Genomic DNA, 16,201 nt, shown 5'->3' with positions numbered 1-16,201 from the left:
ACACAAAATGTGCAATCAAGATGCAAGCAAAACATGACTGGTATTTGTTGCTGACTTTCATTGAGCTTTAACTTTGAGGCACAATGCTACATACATAGTAAAAATCATTATCAAGTGAATTCTCACACATATACCCAACTTAAAAATCAAATCAAATATAAACAACATATATTGCTCATTATCCTCATTTTTTTAAATGAGGAAACAGACACTAAGTTCAAATGGGAGTAAAATGAACTACTTAAATTTGAATCCAAGTGTATCTCACTCCAAAGTTCAAGGTCTTTATCACTGAGCTATGAATAATTTCTTCTTAATCATGATTCATCTCCTATTAATCATAAATGAGAACTTACGTATTTTGGCTCTATGATACTTGAATTTTAAAAAATACACCACAAAATACCTTATAAAGGAAAAAAAAAGGAATACTTAGACTCCAAACTAATTTTCCTCACTAAAACCATTTTAAAATATATATGATAATATTACAATCTGAACTTTCATTAAATTATTAAAGATGTTGTTTTATTTTAAATACTGTGATCAATAACTCTATTGCTGAAAAATGCCAAAAGGATTCGTTCATAATTATAACCAAATCCACGTATCCTACCACTAAAAATGAGTAGTGTGGTTATTTTAAAGCCACGGGTTTAAAATAGATTTTTTTCTTCCTGTAATTTTTTTCTGAGTGTTTGGCACTTTAGGGCTCTGTCCAGAAGAGATTGACAGATATGGTATGAAGTAAAAGAATATGCAAAGTGAGGCATTGAATTAATAGCTATATAAATATAATGTTTTTACTAAATTCAGTTCTAAATCAGCAAAGTCATTTTCATTTATGAGAAATATGCTATACACATTCTCCGAAGTAGAGACATGTTTTAACATTATTGCTTACACCAGTGATAAGGTAAAGATCACTTCCTGCCTTCTTTTGCATTTCTCTAAATCCTTTTCTTTCTTAAAAGCATTTCTCTAAATCCTTTCCTTTCTTTTGAGTGAAATTAACTCTTATGTAATGCACAAAGGTTTTGTAGACCGTCCCTATTCCATTTAATTGTCACTTAGCATGAATTATCTCATCTCTTTTCTTAAGTATTCAGATGGTGATGATAATGATGATGATGATGATGATGATGATGATGATGATGATTCTTAACAATAGATTAACTTTTATGAAGTAATTATTCAATAGTTATTGGAGTAATCTCTCAAATCCCTTGGAGAGACTTGAGAACATCTGCTATTGCTACCTGCCATTCTTTTTCTTCCAACATTGCTATTCATGCCAATTTTGCCCTCAACTCTAAACTTTCCCTTAGATAATGCAGATAGGCAAAAATCAATGGACATAATTAGCATTAAAATATATTTAGAAATAACTGAATGTTCCCTTTATCCATGCTAATTTCGTCTTGGTAATTAGCTGATATTTTCTAACCAAACTTAATAAGGAGCACTCTAAGAATCTTAGATATTATAATTCCATTTAGTTCCCATATCAAGAATAGTAATTTTAATAAGATTATTTATTTGTTTTTCAGTGTGTTACTTATAGGTTATTGTAATTTTAAATTCATTAAAAGCTTTCATTAAGTAAATATTTTAAATTAATCATTTTATAGTTTTTTTTTTTTTTTTTACTTTGAGTAATATAAAATGGAATAAAGTATTTCTTTTCTAAGTTGAAAAGCATGTAACATTTTACAGAGAATTCCCAAATATAGTTAACATCTTGAAATGTTAGTGTTAAGAGCATTAAGTTCTAATATTTGAAAAATTATTAACATGTTATTACTTAGTCCCTGGTGACATCAGATTGATAAGTATTACCATATATACTAGTATACATGCCTATTATGCTATTCAAATCAATCAATTCAAGGCAACAGAAATCCCTAAACCTACATCAATTCTTTCTGATTATTTTCATTCCTGAAAAATTCACTTTTTTTTATAATTATAGAGTGATACTCTGTACCATATAAATTAGATTTATTTTATCTTCATGCCATAAAATGTCAAATTCTATACATGTTCTCTATCTTCCAAATGTATAATATTTAGGTTACTGAAAGATATACAGATATTGACTGGCACAGGGAAAACTAACCTTTTGTTTCCTCAATAATTGTTAGATGTCCATTCAGTAGATTTTGGCATAGATGTGGGAAAACATGAGTTCAATTTATGACCAGTATTTGCACCCTACTAGTGGATATAATAATAGCATATGAATGCTTTATTCATTACGAAGTGCTCATTGTTTTAATGAACAGATGTAAGTGTGCAAGTAAAAACCATGTTCCATAACAAAATGTTACTTCCAATAATGTAGTTCATTATGAACTCAGGAGCCATACTAGGTTACACGTTTGCATGAGGAACTCATAATTCACAAATTATTTTCATTGAGAGCAATAGTATTTTAACAGAGGCTATAGATATCTGATAAGGAAAAAACATTAAGTGGCACCATGAAGCTTTCATCTAGGTGAAGTGATGATTATTTGTTTTTCCATGATGCTTCTAAATTCCATTTCACTTTGCTAGTAAAATCTGGTACACATTTGACTTCAAGAAAATTATTTGGAATTAATTTTGCATTCTGTGCCATTTATCATAAATTTCCATTAGTATGGAAAATAGATGCATAAAATTAGACCTTGAATACCATCAGAAATTTAATTTTACATTGGTATGTGTACACCTATGTTTAAGTCACTTTTCATCTGTCTACTGTCATACATATCACCCATTCCAATTCAAGTTTATACAGGAATATCTAGTGGTCTTATACACTAATGTGGCAAGTTACAAATCATTGCATCCTATTTGCAAAGAGATATCTCCTATAGATTCCTTCTGATCATCAATCCTTCAGAATATATAGAGATTTAAGGTTTGTTCACATTAAAAGAAAAGAGAATAGGAGACATGCTCCATCCTTAGATAAATTTCTCTGTGGAGAAAACACACTAATGCAAATAACTTCATGTTAGCATCTTTATATAAATCATGCAAAGTCAAATGCCATTTATTCACATTGATGCTAAATTGCTAGGATGATTTAGAAAATGGGACTCTAGTAGGAAAGTTCCTTGTAAAGGTGATTCCTGACTAACTTTGGTTTATAGGAAAAATGGTATTTACATCTTCAGAATCCCTTGGTAGCAAAGTTTATACATTTTAAAATGGAATTGTGTTTATTAAGCATCATTTATGAAACAGGTCTTTTCTATGCACTAGTTGTTGTTGTTGTTTTCTAATCAGCAAAGGAAGGTCTCCATATTTTTAAAAGAAAAAGAAGCCTGGTATGGTAGGGCACACCTATACCCCCAGTGACTATGGAGACTGAGGCAGGAGAATTTTGAGTTTGAGGCCAGCTTCATCAACTTAAGGAGACCCTGTATCAAAATAAAAAAATGAAAAGGGCTAAATATGTTCTCAGTGGTAGAGTGCCCCTGGATACACTTTTCAGTATAGAAAAAAAATGTAAGTAAATAAATTAATTAATTAAATAAATGAAAAAAATATTATTATATGACCATAAGGAAAACTTACATGTAAGGAAAATAAATTAAAAGTGATGCTACTGGTGTAAAGCTCAAGTCAACTCAGACCCATAATAACATTTGTATTTGTATAATTATTTCCACTTTACAATTATCTTGGTCATCCTCATGACAGTCTTTTTTTAAATTTAAATTATTATTATTTCCTTTTTATTGGTAATGAAAGTGTGGTCCAAATTATTCAAAGGAAACTGGAAAGTGGAAGAGTCTGAATTCAAATTTTTTGATTCCTGGTTTTGCTGTTTCCTACATATATGCTCTGGTCACGAGAAGAGCCTGAAAATGTAGCTAATTTGATCCAGCAATTAAATGAACTCTTAAAAACCAGAGGGCCCAATGGAAATCTATTAGTGCATATAATTAGTCAGGCAGCCAAATAGCTTTCTTCTCCCTTGGGGGTCCCTCATTCTGTCTGATTGTTTCAAAATCTGCTGATGTGTCATTGTATGCCATTTTATATGGTCCCTTTGTTTCTTTTTCAGTTTTTTTTTGTTGTTGTTAGATGACTGAAACTGACAAAATTAGACATAACCAAGAAGGTCATGCTGTGAGTTTTTCCCTCAAAAAGTATCTCTTTCCTTTTAATACTAAAAATAAAATTAATTTTCAAAATATGTTCTTGCTGAAATGCAAAGTTGTTTTAATATATGAGTCACATGGATGTATGCCATCCTAAGGGGAGGCGATGGGGGACAGGATATTCTGAGAGCTTTTACCAATACTATAGTGTTGTGGAATTTTTTTTTCTGTCACTATCAGTAGTGAAAGGAATAAACGGGCATAAGCCACACATCTAAGTGTATTTTGATTTTGTACTAGTGAGAATTTGACACTCTTTTCCTGAAACACACCAGGTGCTGTATCTAGGAAGAATCAGGAAGAAGTAATGAGTTATAGCTAGTCATGATTTTCATGTGAAAATAGAATGTTGATCACTGTATATTCATTTCACACATTAGTAGATGAGACTTTGGAAGAAGCTGGAAATATAAAAGTCTACCAAACCTGTTTTGATTTATTTTCATGCATTATTCGTAATTCATACCTTATTACAAAATAACAATTCAACTCAAGTGCTAGACAAATGAACACAATAGGTGTTCACTGGATTGCTCCAGGCAAAACAGAAGGTGTTGCATTCTGACCGCACACCACTCTATGACATTACTCTTGGCAAAAGGCAAAACATCAGAAAGAAAATCCAGACGGTTCCTGATTTATGGTGCTTTGAATTAAGAGTTTTTCCGACCTCATGATGGAGCAAAGGCAATATGCATTTGGAAGAAACTACTTTGATTTTTGATGCTTATCTTTCTTAGGCTAGTAATATGCAGTATGGTCAACACTCTCATGCAAAGCTGGGCAGCTACAGTGAACTTTAGTTTTCCATCAGCTATAGGACTCCAAGGGTGAATAATTAATAGTTTTCAAGGCACTGTATTGCTAAGCCTTGATGATAGGGTGATTAGGTGTAGTGAATATTTTGACATACCATGTTTTCAACTTACATTGGGCTTATCAGGACCTACCTCTAACATAAGTCAAGGAACATCTGTAGTTGTATATTTTGCTGATGGAACTGAGTTCTCCTCTCTTACCATGTAATCCTAGAACTATGCTGGCATGAATGCAGGAGCCTACTTATTTTTTTATTTGATAATATCTCACTCCAGAAATGATTTTTTTGAAACCTAAAGAAAAATCTGTTTTGTATATGAGTAGAAAATTACACAATTTAAATAATAATTAATGTATTTTCCAACACAGTGCTTAAGCACCCCATATGAAGTAAGAAAAATGGACCGGCTTTTCTTTTTCTGAAACCCTGCAAAGTTTTATTGGTGACTGGATAGAATATTTCTACGCAGACAGGTTCCTAATTGAGTTGCTTTGCCATATGTGCATTTCCAAAAAAATAAAATATGTAGCCAATTTAAAGAGTCACATCTTTGTCTAGTTTTCTCTAATAGAAATCTATCATATTTCATGCATTGCTTAAATTAAGAAAGATGACTTTTCAACATGTACATTCATTTTGTTACTTATTCACACATATCCTTTCTACTTCCACAAAGTATTTGAGGTAACCACAGGCACATACATAATTTTTATAATATTTAGTATATCATTTAGTATATTATTAAGTTCGTGGAGCAGACTAAATAGCACTAAAATGATAATTATTTCTTATGCAAGTAGAGTAAGAGCCACTACAGTTATTTATTCACAATTGAAATTTGAGAATGGAGATAAATCTATAATCTGGCTACTACTATCAACACCTTCATTCCTTTATTGAATGTATATTAAACCTTAATGATGCTGATGATAAAATATGTTCAATTCTACTCATTCACTAAAAACATCCAAGTTGTTTTTTTAAGTATAATAATCAGAAGTTTTTATTTGTGTGCCAACGTGAAGTTTTTATTTGTGAGTTAGTGTAAACATAGATTTACTCATTTAAACTAATTCTTATGGCATTAAATAATGAGATAGAAATGTACAGTTTTAGGAGGATCATTTCCTGAAGCTTCAAAAGAGAACCAGGCTTTTCTACAGTGGTATAGTTATAAGGTTAAATTCCTTCACCCTTAAAAGTATGGTGAGATCTTAAGTCTAGCAGCTTAGAATAGGAACCTATTTGGAAATATTGCTGTGCTGATATAATTAGTTAAGGTCACACTAGAGAAGGGTGGGCTGTTAATTTAGTATGACAAACCTCATAAGACAAGGAGACAGGCACACAGAGATAAGAAGGCTGTCTAAAGATGGATGCAGAAAGCAGAATCACACTGCCACAGCCAAGGGATACGTGGGGCCACCAGGAAATAGAAGCAAGAAAAGCCCCTCCTCTAGAGGCTTAGGTGGGGAGCGTAACCCTGACTGTACCTTGTAAGAGAATAAATTACTATTGATATTCACTGTGTAGTGCTTTGTTACAGCGGTCTTCAAAAGCAAAGACAAGGTTAAACAATTTTGAAAATGAAAACACATTACTTAAAAAAAGACAAATATGTTTTATAAATTCAATTTTAAATGACCTTTTTCAATTTTGAGAGACTATATTTACATAATTTTTTATTCAAGAATATTGCTATAATTGTCCTAGCTTATTATATTATTGCTATTAATCTCTTGGTATGCCTGATTTATTAAATGACTATTTTATTATATCTTTCATTTTCATTTGGAGTTTCCAATCTCAAACCCCTGTCATTCCCAGCAATTCAAAATAGAGGTAATAGAATGACATCTTCAAGGATTGAGGTTGACTTTGTATGTTCAACTAAATTTATCTTATGCTTTTTAAAATATATATATATTAGTTGTCATTGGATCTTTATTTTATTTATTGATATCTGGTAATGTGAATCAAACCCAGTGCCTCACACATGCTAGGCAACTGTTCTGCCACTGAGCCACAACTCCACCCCTTATTTTATGCTTTTGTAAATTGTTTTTCATTCATGACTTTATCTGTTTTCCTTCCATTCATATCAGAGATTATCCCCTTGTGTTCAATTCTCTAGCTTAGTTTCTATTTCCAAGTATTCTTTCCTTTATTTCTAATAATTATATAAGATAATTTTAAGAAATTTTACTCTTGAGGAACACTTTTCTAAAATTGCATTTACACCATAATTTGGAAGTTTATGTTTATGCACAAACATTTAACAGAAATGGTTTTGTGTATTGATTAGTCATATCTATTTACATTTTAATTTGACCAAAGTTCTTCATTAAAAATTAAAACAAAATTGTGTCAGATCTTTAAAATAATCTTTGTATTAAAATTTACACAATATTTGGCCAAGATCAAATGCAGCTCCATTTAGTGATTATTTCTTTCATATAATTGAGTGGGCATGCAGCCCTTGAGGGGGTGGGGGGGGGAATGCATGTGAATCCAGAATCCTAGTCTAATTAAAGAAACTAACAGCAGAGCTGTTGAAATGCACCTGAGCCACATGTGTGGCCTTGGACAGTAAATTCTTTTTTAAAAAACAATTACACAATTAATTCTTAAATAAACAATAGACATCTGGCCACCATGAAAAAATGTTTCAAGGAATTGCAGTAATGAAGAAATTATCCACTATTGGATCTTGTATCTGGCTAACATTTCATCTTGGTGGTATCCAACAAAGTAGTGGTGATACAGGCATAAAAACATTGACACTTTATTATAACCTATCTTTCTAAAAATTATTACAAACTTAGGTAATTTTTCTCCCTATTTTTTTCAGGGCAGTAATAGCAGAATAAAATAGACACTAGTATTGCTGTATGTATATACATGACTGTATGACCAATGTGATTCTGCAACCTGTACACTCAGAATAATGAGAAATCATACCCCATTTGATTCAAATGTATGATATGTCAAAATCATTGTACTGTCATGTGTAACTAATTAAAACAAATTTAAAAAAAATAAAACATAAATAAATAACAATTAAAAAAAGAAGATTGAGCCCTACAGACTCTTTCACTAACAGTATATTCGTTGAGAAAATACTACCTAGTGTAAGAGACAAAATGATGGTTGCTCAAAGATGTCTCCAGCCTAATCCCAGAAACCTGTTGCTTCTCAACATGGCAAAAGGGACTTTGCAGAGGTGACTGAGTTAAGAACCTTGAAGTGGGGCAATGAGCCTAGATTATTTAGATGCATCTTTAAATCAGAGCATCTCTCTAACCTGTGGTTAGAGAGAAGGACATGTGACTAGATGAATGCAGGTGGCCTCCAGAAGCTGGAAAAGGCAAGGAAATGAATGGTCTTCTCCTAGAGCTCCTATGAAGTAACACAGCCCTGATGACCTTTGATGTTTGTCCTTTGAAAGTTTCATTGGACCTTACAAGTTAAATATTGTAAAATAATAAATTCAGGTTGGCTTAAGCCACTGTTTATTTGTGGTACTTTGTTAAAGCAGTCATAGAAAACTAATAAGCCTTAGTTGACACCTTTTTAAAAATATCTGATTATTCTTTAAATTTTCTATATAAGCTTCAATTGGTTAATATCTGTTTTGATGAAATTCAGACCAAGGCAACTAGTAGGTACTTTATGAAAATATTATTTTGAACCCTTTCTCCCTAAGTTAGTCGAATTGAATAAGTTTAAATTTTGCATGTAAAACTGAATTGTGGGTTGCAAAAATTGGCATGGACTAACTTAAAAGATGAATATAATTCCTTTAGAAAAGCCCATTTCAGTGAAGCTGAAAAATATTTTCTTTGTTAGAATAATTTATAAGAAATAAAATACAGTGACTCATCCTGACTGATTTTAATGCAACTATTAATTCTATTTCTTTGTAATTCATGCAGTGTTACAGCAGTGTGCATTTCAGGTTCAAATAATTAACAGGAGAGGACTCTGAAACAGCAAGTGTTCACCAGGATTGTCCTAGACAGAACTGGTTGTGTGGTTCATTCTGACCATGGACGACTCTACTACCAGACCTTTTCAGTAGAGAATTCTAAGAAAGAAACAGATGCATGTTGTGCCTATGAAGGCTATGTTTCCTTACATAGGAATGTTGGTAAATGTTTATCAAGCAGCAGCCACATATGGAAGTGGGATGGGAAATATGTTTTAATGGCATTTATGATTTCTATAATACAAATAGTTTCACTGTGAATAATTTCAGCATGTCAAACCAAAGTCACTGAATGTGGAGTTGAGAAGAGATGCACACAATCAATCCCAGTAATCTAGTAGGCATTGACCCCAGCACCCTGATAGCAGTCTCTGGATCCAATTCCAGAAAGCACACAAATAGAACAGAGGCAGAGCCATATGTGACTGGTTTAGGGGTATCAGCAATGACTACCATACAGCAGAAATTAGAAGTCTCTCCTTTGTGCCTTGGTGCTACATCTGACCCATAGATTCTAACATTATTTGGGGCAGGAGGAATAGTTGGGCGACTGCAGAAATTCATTCTGATAAATATTAAAATAATATATTTTTTTATTAAAATTTATTTTAAAAGCTTAAAATTTAAGACTCATTTAGTGGATTTGTGCTTATTATATGAATTCAAATTTTGAGTGAACATAATTTATGGGAGGGAGGGGGATCTTATTAAGTACAGAAACCTATGGAGCAATGAATTTAGAAGGAATTATATGATTTCTATACTACTACCCAGCATTGATCAAATTTAAAGTATTTGAATTTATGAACAACTGCCTTATAATTAGCTCTAATTTTTCTACAGTGGCATTACATGTGTTTATAAGTGAAACTATTAAATTTTAACTGTATTTTCTTCAAGTCTATTGGCAAAACTTACTTTAATTATTTAATAAATGAATTGATAGTAATCCCCAATTTTAAAGCATTTAGCAAAATAAAATTTTTATACAAAAGTTTGCAAGCAGAAAGACATTAAAATGTGACCCTACAAAATTAATGAATGAATTTGACACAATAAAACAACAGAAATAAAATGTATAATTTAATTTTGAAAATTTTGTTCTGTAATTTGGATTATATTAATTCATAAAAATAATTTTTTCGTGGAACTTCTATTTTTAATTTGAAAATTTAGGTACTAAACAAAAGTGGAATTCAGATTGCTGAAGAGATACAGATAAGAATTTGAGGGGGGATCCAACATGGCAGCGGGCGGGGAGGCAGAGCTTTCAGTACCTCCTCAATAACGGGGTCAGAGAGACGCATTAATACGCTTAGATTCTACCTGCTGAGAAACTTCTAGCAAAATTCCACTGAAGTGAGACTGGCCGGGAAGTAGTAGGATTTTTGGAGGTGACAGTTTGCCCCAGACGAGTGAATCTCAACCACACGGCGCGGAGGTCCAGACCCGCCAGCCGCCCGCCCGCGCGGCCCCTGCAGAAAAACTACAGATCAATATCTCTAATGAACTTAGATGCAAAAATCCTCAATAAAATTCTGGCAAATCTAATACAAAAGCATATCAAAAAAATTGTGCACCATGATCAAGTAGGATTCATCCCTGGGATGCAAAGCTGGTTCAATATGCGGAAATCAATAAATGCTATTCACCACATCAGTAGACTTAAAGATAAGAACCATATGATCATCTTGATAGATGCAGAAAAAGCATTCGACAAAGTACAGCATCCCTTTATGTTCAAAACACTAGAAAAACTAGGGATAACAGGAACTTACCTCAACACTGTAAAAGCTATATATGCTAAGGCTCAGGCTAGCATCATTCTAAATGGAGAAAAACTGATTGCATTCCCTCTAAAATCTGGAACAAGACAGGGATGCCCTCTCTCACCACTTCTATTCAATTTAGTTCTCGAAATACTAGCCAGAGCAATTAGACAGACAAAAGAAATTAAAGGCATAAAAATAGGAAAAGAAGAACTTAAATTATCACTATTTACGGACGATATGATACTATCTCTAACAAAAGGGTCTACAAAGAAACTATGAATTCAGCAAAGTGGCAGGATATCAAATCAACACGCATAAATCAAAGGCATTCCTGTATATCAGCAACAAAACTTCTGAAATGGAAATGAGGAAAACCACTCCATTCACAATATCCTCAAAAAAAAACTAAATTACTTGGGAATCAACCTAACAAAAGAGGTGAAAGACTTATACAATGAAAACTACAGAACCCTAAAGAGAGAAATAGAAGAAGATCTTAGAAGATGGAAAAATATACCCTGTTCATGGATAGGCAGAACTAACATCATCAAAATGACGATATTACCCAAAGTTCTCTATAGGTTTAATGCAATGCCAATCAAAATCCCAACAGCATTTCTTGTAGAAATAGATAAAGCAATCATGAAATTCATATGGAAAAACAAAAGACCCAGAATAGCAAAAGCAATTCTAAGCAGGAAGTGTGAATCTGGAGGTATAGCGATACCAAATTTCAAACGGTACTACTTAGCAATAGTAACAAAAACAGCATGGTACTGGTACCAAAACAGGCGGGTGGACCAATGGTACAGAATAGAGGACACAGAGACCAATCCACAAAATTACAATTATCTTATATTTGATAAAGGGGCTAAAAGCATGCAATGGAGGAAGGATAGCATCTTCAACAAATGGTGCTGGGAAAACTGGAAATCCATATGCAACAAAATGAAGCTGAACCCCTTTCTCTCGCCATGCATAAAAGTTAACTCAAAATGAATCAAAGAGCTTGATATCAAATCAGAGACTCTGCATCTGGTAGAAGAAAAAGTTGGCTCCGATCTACATATTGTGGGGTCGGGCTCCAAATTCCTTAATAGGATGCCCATAGCCCAAGAGTTAATAACAAGAATCAACAAATGGGACTTACTTAAACTAAAAAGTTTTTTTCTCAGCAAGAGAAACAATAAGAGAGGTAAATAGGGAGCCTACAACCTGGGAACAAATTTTTACTCCTCACACTTCAGATAGAGCCCTAATATCCAGAGTATATAAAGAACTCAAAAAATTAGACAATCAGATAACAGATAACAAATAACCCAATCAACAAACGGGCCAAGGAACTGAACAGACACTTCTCAGAGGAGGACATACAATCAATCAACAAGTACATGAAAAAATGCTCACCATCTCTAGCAATCAGAGAAATGCAAATCAAAACCACACTAAGATACCATCTCACTCCAGTAAGATTGGCAGCCATTATGAAGTCAAACAACAACAAGTGCTGGCGAGGATGTGGGGAAAAGGGTACACTTGTACATTGCTGGTGGGACTGCAAATTGGTGCGGCCAATTCGGAAAGCAGTATGGAGATTCCTGGGAAAGCTGGGAATGGAACCACCATTTGACCCAGCTATCGCCCTTCTAGGACTATTCCCTGAGGACCTTAAAAGAGCCTACTATAGGGATACTGCCACATCAATGATCATAGCAGCACAATTCACAATAGCTAGACTGTGGAACCAACCTAGATGCCCTTCAATAGATGAATGGATAAAAAAAAAATGTGGCATTTATACACAATGGAGTATTACACAGCACTAAAAGTGACAAAATCATGGAATTTGCAGGGAAATGGATGGTATTAGAGCAGATTATGCTAAGTGAAGCCACCCAATCCTTAAAAAACAAATGCCAAATGTCTTCTTTGATATAAGGAGAGCAACTAAGAACAGAGCAGGGAGGAAGAGCATGAGGAAAAGATTAACATTAAGCAGAGAGGAGTGGTGGGAGGGAAAGGGAGAGAGAAGGGAAATTGTATGGAAATGGAAGGAGACCCTCATTGTTACACAAAATTACATATAAGATTTTGTGAGGGGAAGGGAAAAAAAAACAAGGGAGAGAATCGAATAACAGCAGATGGGGTAGAGAGGGAAGATGGGAGGGGAGGGGAGGGGGGATAGTAGGGGATAGGAAAGGTAGCAGAATACAACAGTCACTAATATGGCATTATGTAAAAATGTGGACGTGTAACCAATGTGATTCTGCAATTTGTATTTGGGGTAAAAATGGGAGTTCTTAACCCTCTTGAATCATATGTATGAAAGATGATATGTCATGAGCTTTGTAATGTTTGAACAACCAATAAAAATAAATAAATTAAAAATAAAAATAAAAAAAGAATTTGACAAAAATTTAGATGAATAGTAAAAACTTAATTTGACACATTTTATGTTTAAAAATACTTTTTGAAGAAAGGTTTCTGATTTAAAGTGAAAAGACAGTACCTGTGAAAATATTTGTTCTAAAATGATAAATTTCAATATGAAAAGAATTAGAATTAAGAACAGCAACTATTTAGCAGAATATTCTCTGAGCTCAAATGTATTTATTTCCTCAGGGCTGGGGATGTAGCTCTGTGGTAGAGCACCTGTCTCACATGTGTGAGGGGGTTGGATCCTCAGCTCCACATAAAAATAAACAAAGATATTGTGTCCATCTACAATGAAAAAATATATTTTTTATAAAAGTATTTCCTCATTTAAACATATTTTGGCATATAGAATTGTCCCTTGAAGGTATGACTACAGGGAATTTTAATTAAGTAATTAGTAAGATGATTTAAAAATGAAATTTCAGAAAACTGCCAATAACTCAAGATTAGAGACAGAAATGTGAGTACCAATTGTAACAAAATAATTCATTTATATGTTAAATTTATTGTTCAAATAATCAATTTTTTTAAAAAAATTGTATTTAACCTTAATATACATGGTATATATTGTTTTCATTTTTACACATGAGATTTTTTCCAATGATATTACTTGAAAGATCAAACAATATTAAAGCCAGTTATGTACCCATAAATATTTTGAAACATGAATGAATTTTAATTATTTTATGCAAGATTTCACCATTAGGATTGCTTTCATTTGGATGACCAAACATGTTTTTCTGCTACTCTAGGGTATATTGACCTCTGTTATCCTCCAATCCAGGATAACCTTCTTTCCTTCCTTCATTGATCTCAAAATCATATCCCACCCCCTACTCCCACCACCATCCCAAAGGTGTCAGCTTCTTGTCACACTAACCAGTATGCCCAGGAACCCAACACATCAACTCCTATTCCAACAAGTCACCTACCATTAGTGTACTAGTGAGAGTGAAATTCAGGAAATGTGAGAAAGAATCACTGACTTCAGGTCAAGCAGCTTCTGCCTGTTACCTGTCTGGGAGTGCATTGGTTTCAAAGAGGAGGTAGAAAATGCAGCCAATTATGCAAACTTTCATTTTCTGTATTCTGCAATTTATGTCTAACCATAAAATAATTCCTCCTTTGCAGTCTTTCTTCTTCCCTAGTTTTCTTTTCCCCTTTATTTCAGCAGTCTTTCCCTTCTGCTACCTTGAACTGCTTGGGAAATGTCTAGCCTGGAATCATTATTCAAGTTTAAGAAATGCTACATTCAATTAGTGGTCTTTCCCCAGCTTCAATAAGACTATAATGTATACTACAGGGACACAGCCCCATCAATGTTTATAGCAGCACAATTCACAGTAGTTTGACTGTGGAGCCAACCTAGATGTCCTTCAATAGATGAATGGATAAAAAAAATGTGGCATTTATACACAATGGAATATTACTCAGCACTAAAAAAAAAAAAAAAACAAGATCATGGCATTTGCAGGGAAATGGATGGCATTAGAGCAGATTATGCTAAGTGAAGTTAGCCAATCCCTAAAAAACAAATGCCAAAGCCAAATGTCTTCTCTGATATAAGGGGGTGACTCAAAATGGGATAGGGAGGAAGAGCATGAGAAGAAGATTACCACTAAATAGGGAAGAGAGGTGGGAGGGAAAGGGAGGGAGAAGGGGAATTGCACGGAAGATGGAAGGAGACCCTCATCGTTATGCAGAATACATGTATGATGATGTGAGGGGGGAAAAAAAAGAAGTGTGTCACATTAGATTGGGTAGAGAGAAGTGATAGGAGGGGAGGGGAGGAGAAGGGGGATAGGAAGGGTAGCAGAATAAAATAGACACTAGTATTGTTGTATGTATATACGTGACTGTATGACCAATGTGATTCTGCAACCTGTACACTCAGAAAAATGAGAAATTATACCCTATTTGATTCAAGTGTATGATATGTCAAGATCATTGTACTGTCATGTACAATTTAACTAATAAAAAAAAGACTATGATGTAAAAGTTAAAATAGAATCCAAATAAGGTCTCTTGTAAAGAGAGGCTTACGATGGCCCAAGTAGAATTAGAGAGTTAATAGAAGTAACTACAATTATTGGTTGCAAGGAGTTACCCTGATGACTTTCTATAGAGTGATCAGTTAGCTTTTGTTAAAATGCAGACATGCTCAAACTGATTGACAGGCAATCCTCATAGAAGTGCATCCTGTCCTCATAAGACCATTACAAAATTCATCACAGCATTCTGTTTATATCCAAGTAGAGCCGATCTTTGCTTTGTAATATTAGTGTACATGTCTTTCTCTCTCTCTCTTGCTAGACTCAACAATTCAAGAATTATGATCTTTGTATTAATCTCTGTATCCCCAGAGATTAGTGTAGTTGGGGCATAAAATAGGCACTCAGTAAGTAATTGTGAATGAAGGAGTCATGAATTCAATCATGTCTACAAATTCTCGTATCACAAACACTCCAGATGCTTGAAGACTACAATGAATTATTTGCTTCATTGTTATATGGTCTTTTGCAAGTCATCTGCCATGGGGAAGCCTCTCTTTGTTTCATTATCATCATCTTGGCATTGACAAACAGTGTACATGAAACATGTACCCATTTTTATAATGATCAAAATCCTACCCCATAAGATTCAGGTGTTTCTTTAGTATTTCTTTAGTAACTCTATGGTTTAAATTGCATATGTGACTTAAAATATAAAACTTGATTTAAAGGAAAATATTTAACTTCATAACCACAGGATACTTTTTTTTAAAAAGTCAATCACCAGAACAATCCTCTCAATTAACAAATGAATCAGCTCTTACTCAGAGAATCTTACTTCATCTCAGTTCATAGAATAGGTTAATGGTGAGATCAAGAAATAAATTCTTCCTCTTAGACTTTATTTTTCCCATAATGTCAGAAGTTATCTGAAGTAAGAAACAGAAATACATAAATACATCATATAAAATGATGGAGAAGAAATTAGTGTTCAAAAAAATAAACAAAGAAAGATTATGTAATATGTTACTCTT

The sequence above is a fragment of the Marmota flaviventris genome, chromosome 8, assembly GCF_047511675.1.
Source record: "Marmota flaviventris isolate mMarFla1 chromosome 8, mMarFla1.hap1, whole genome shotgun sequence".
Classification (NCBI taxonomy): Eukaryota; Metazoa; Chordata; class Mammalia; order Rodentia; family Sciuridae; genus Marmota; species Marmota flaviventris.
Note: the sequence above shows the minus strand (reverse complement) of the source record.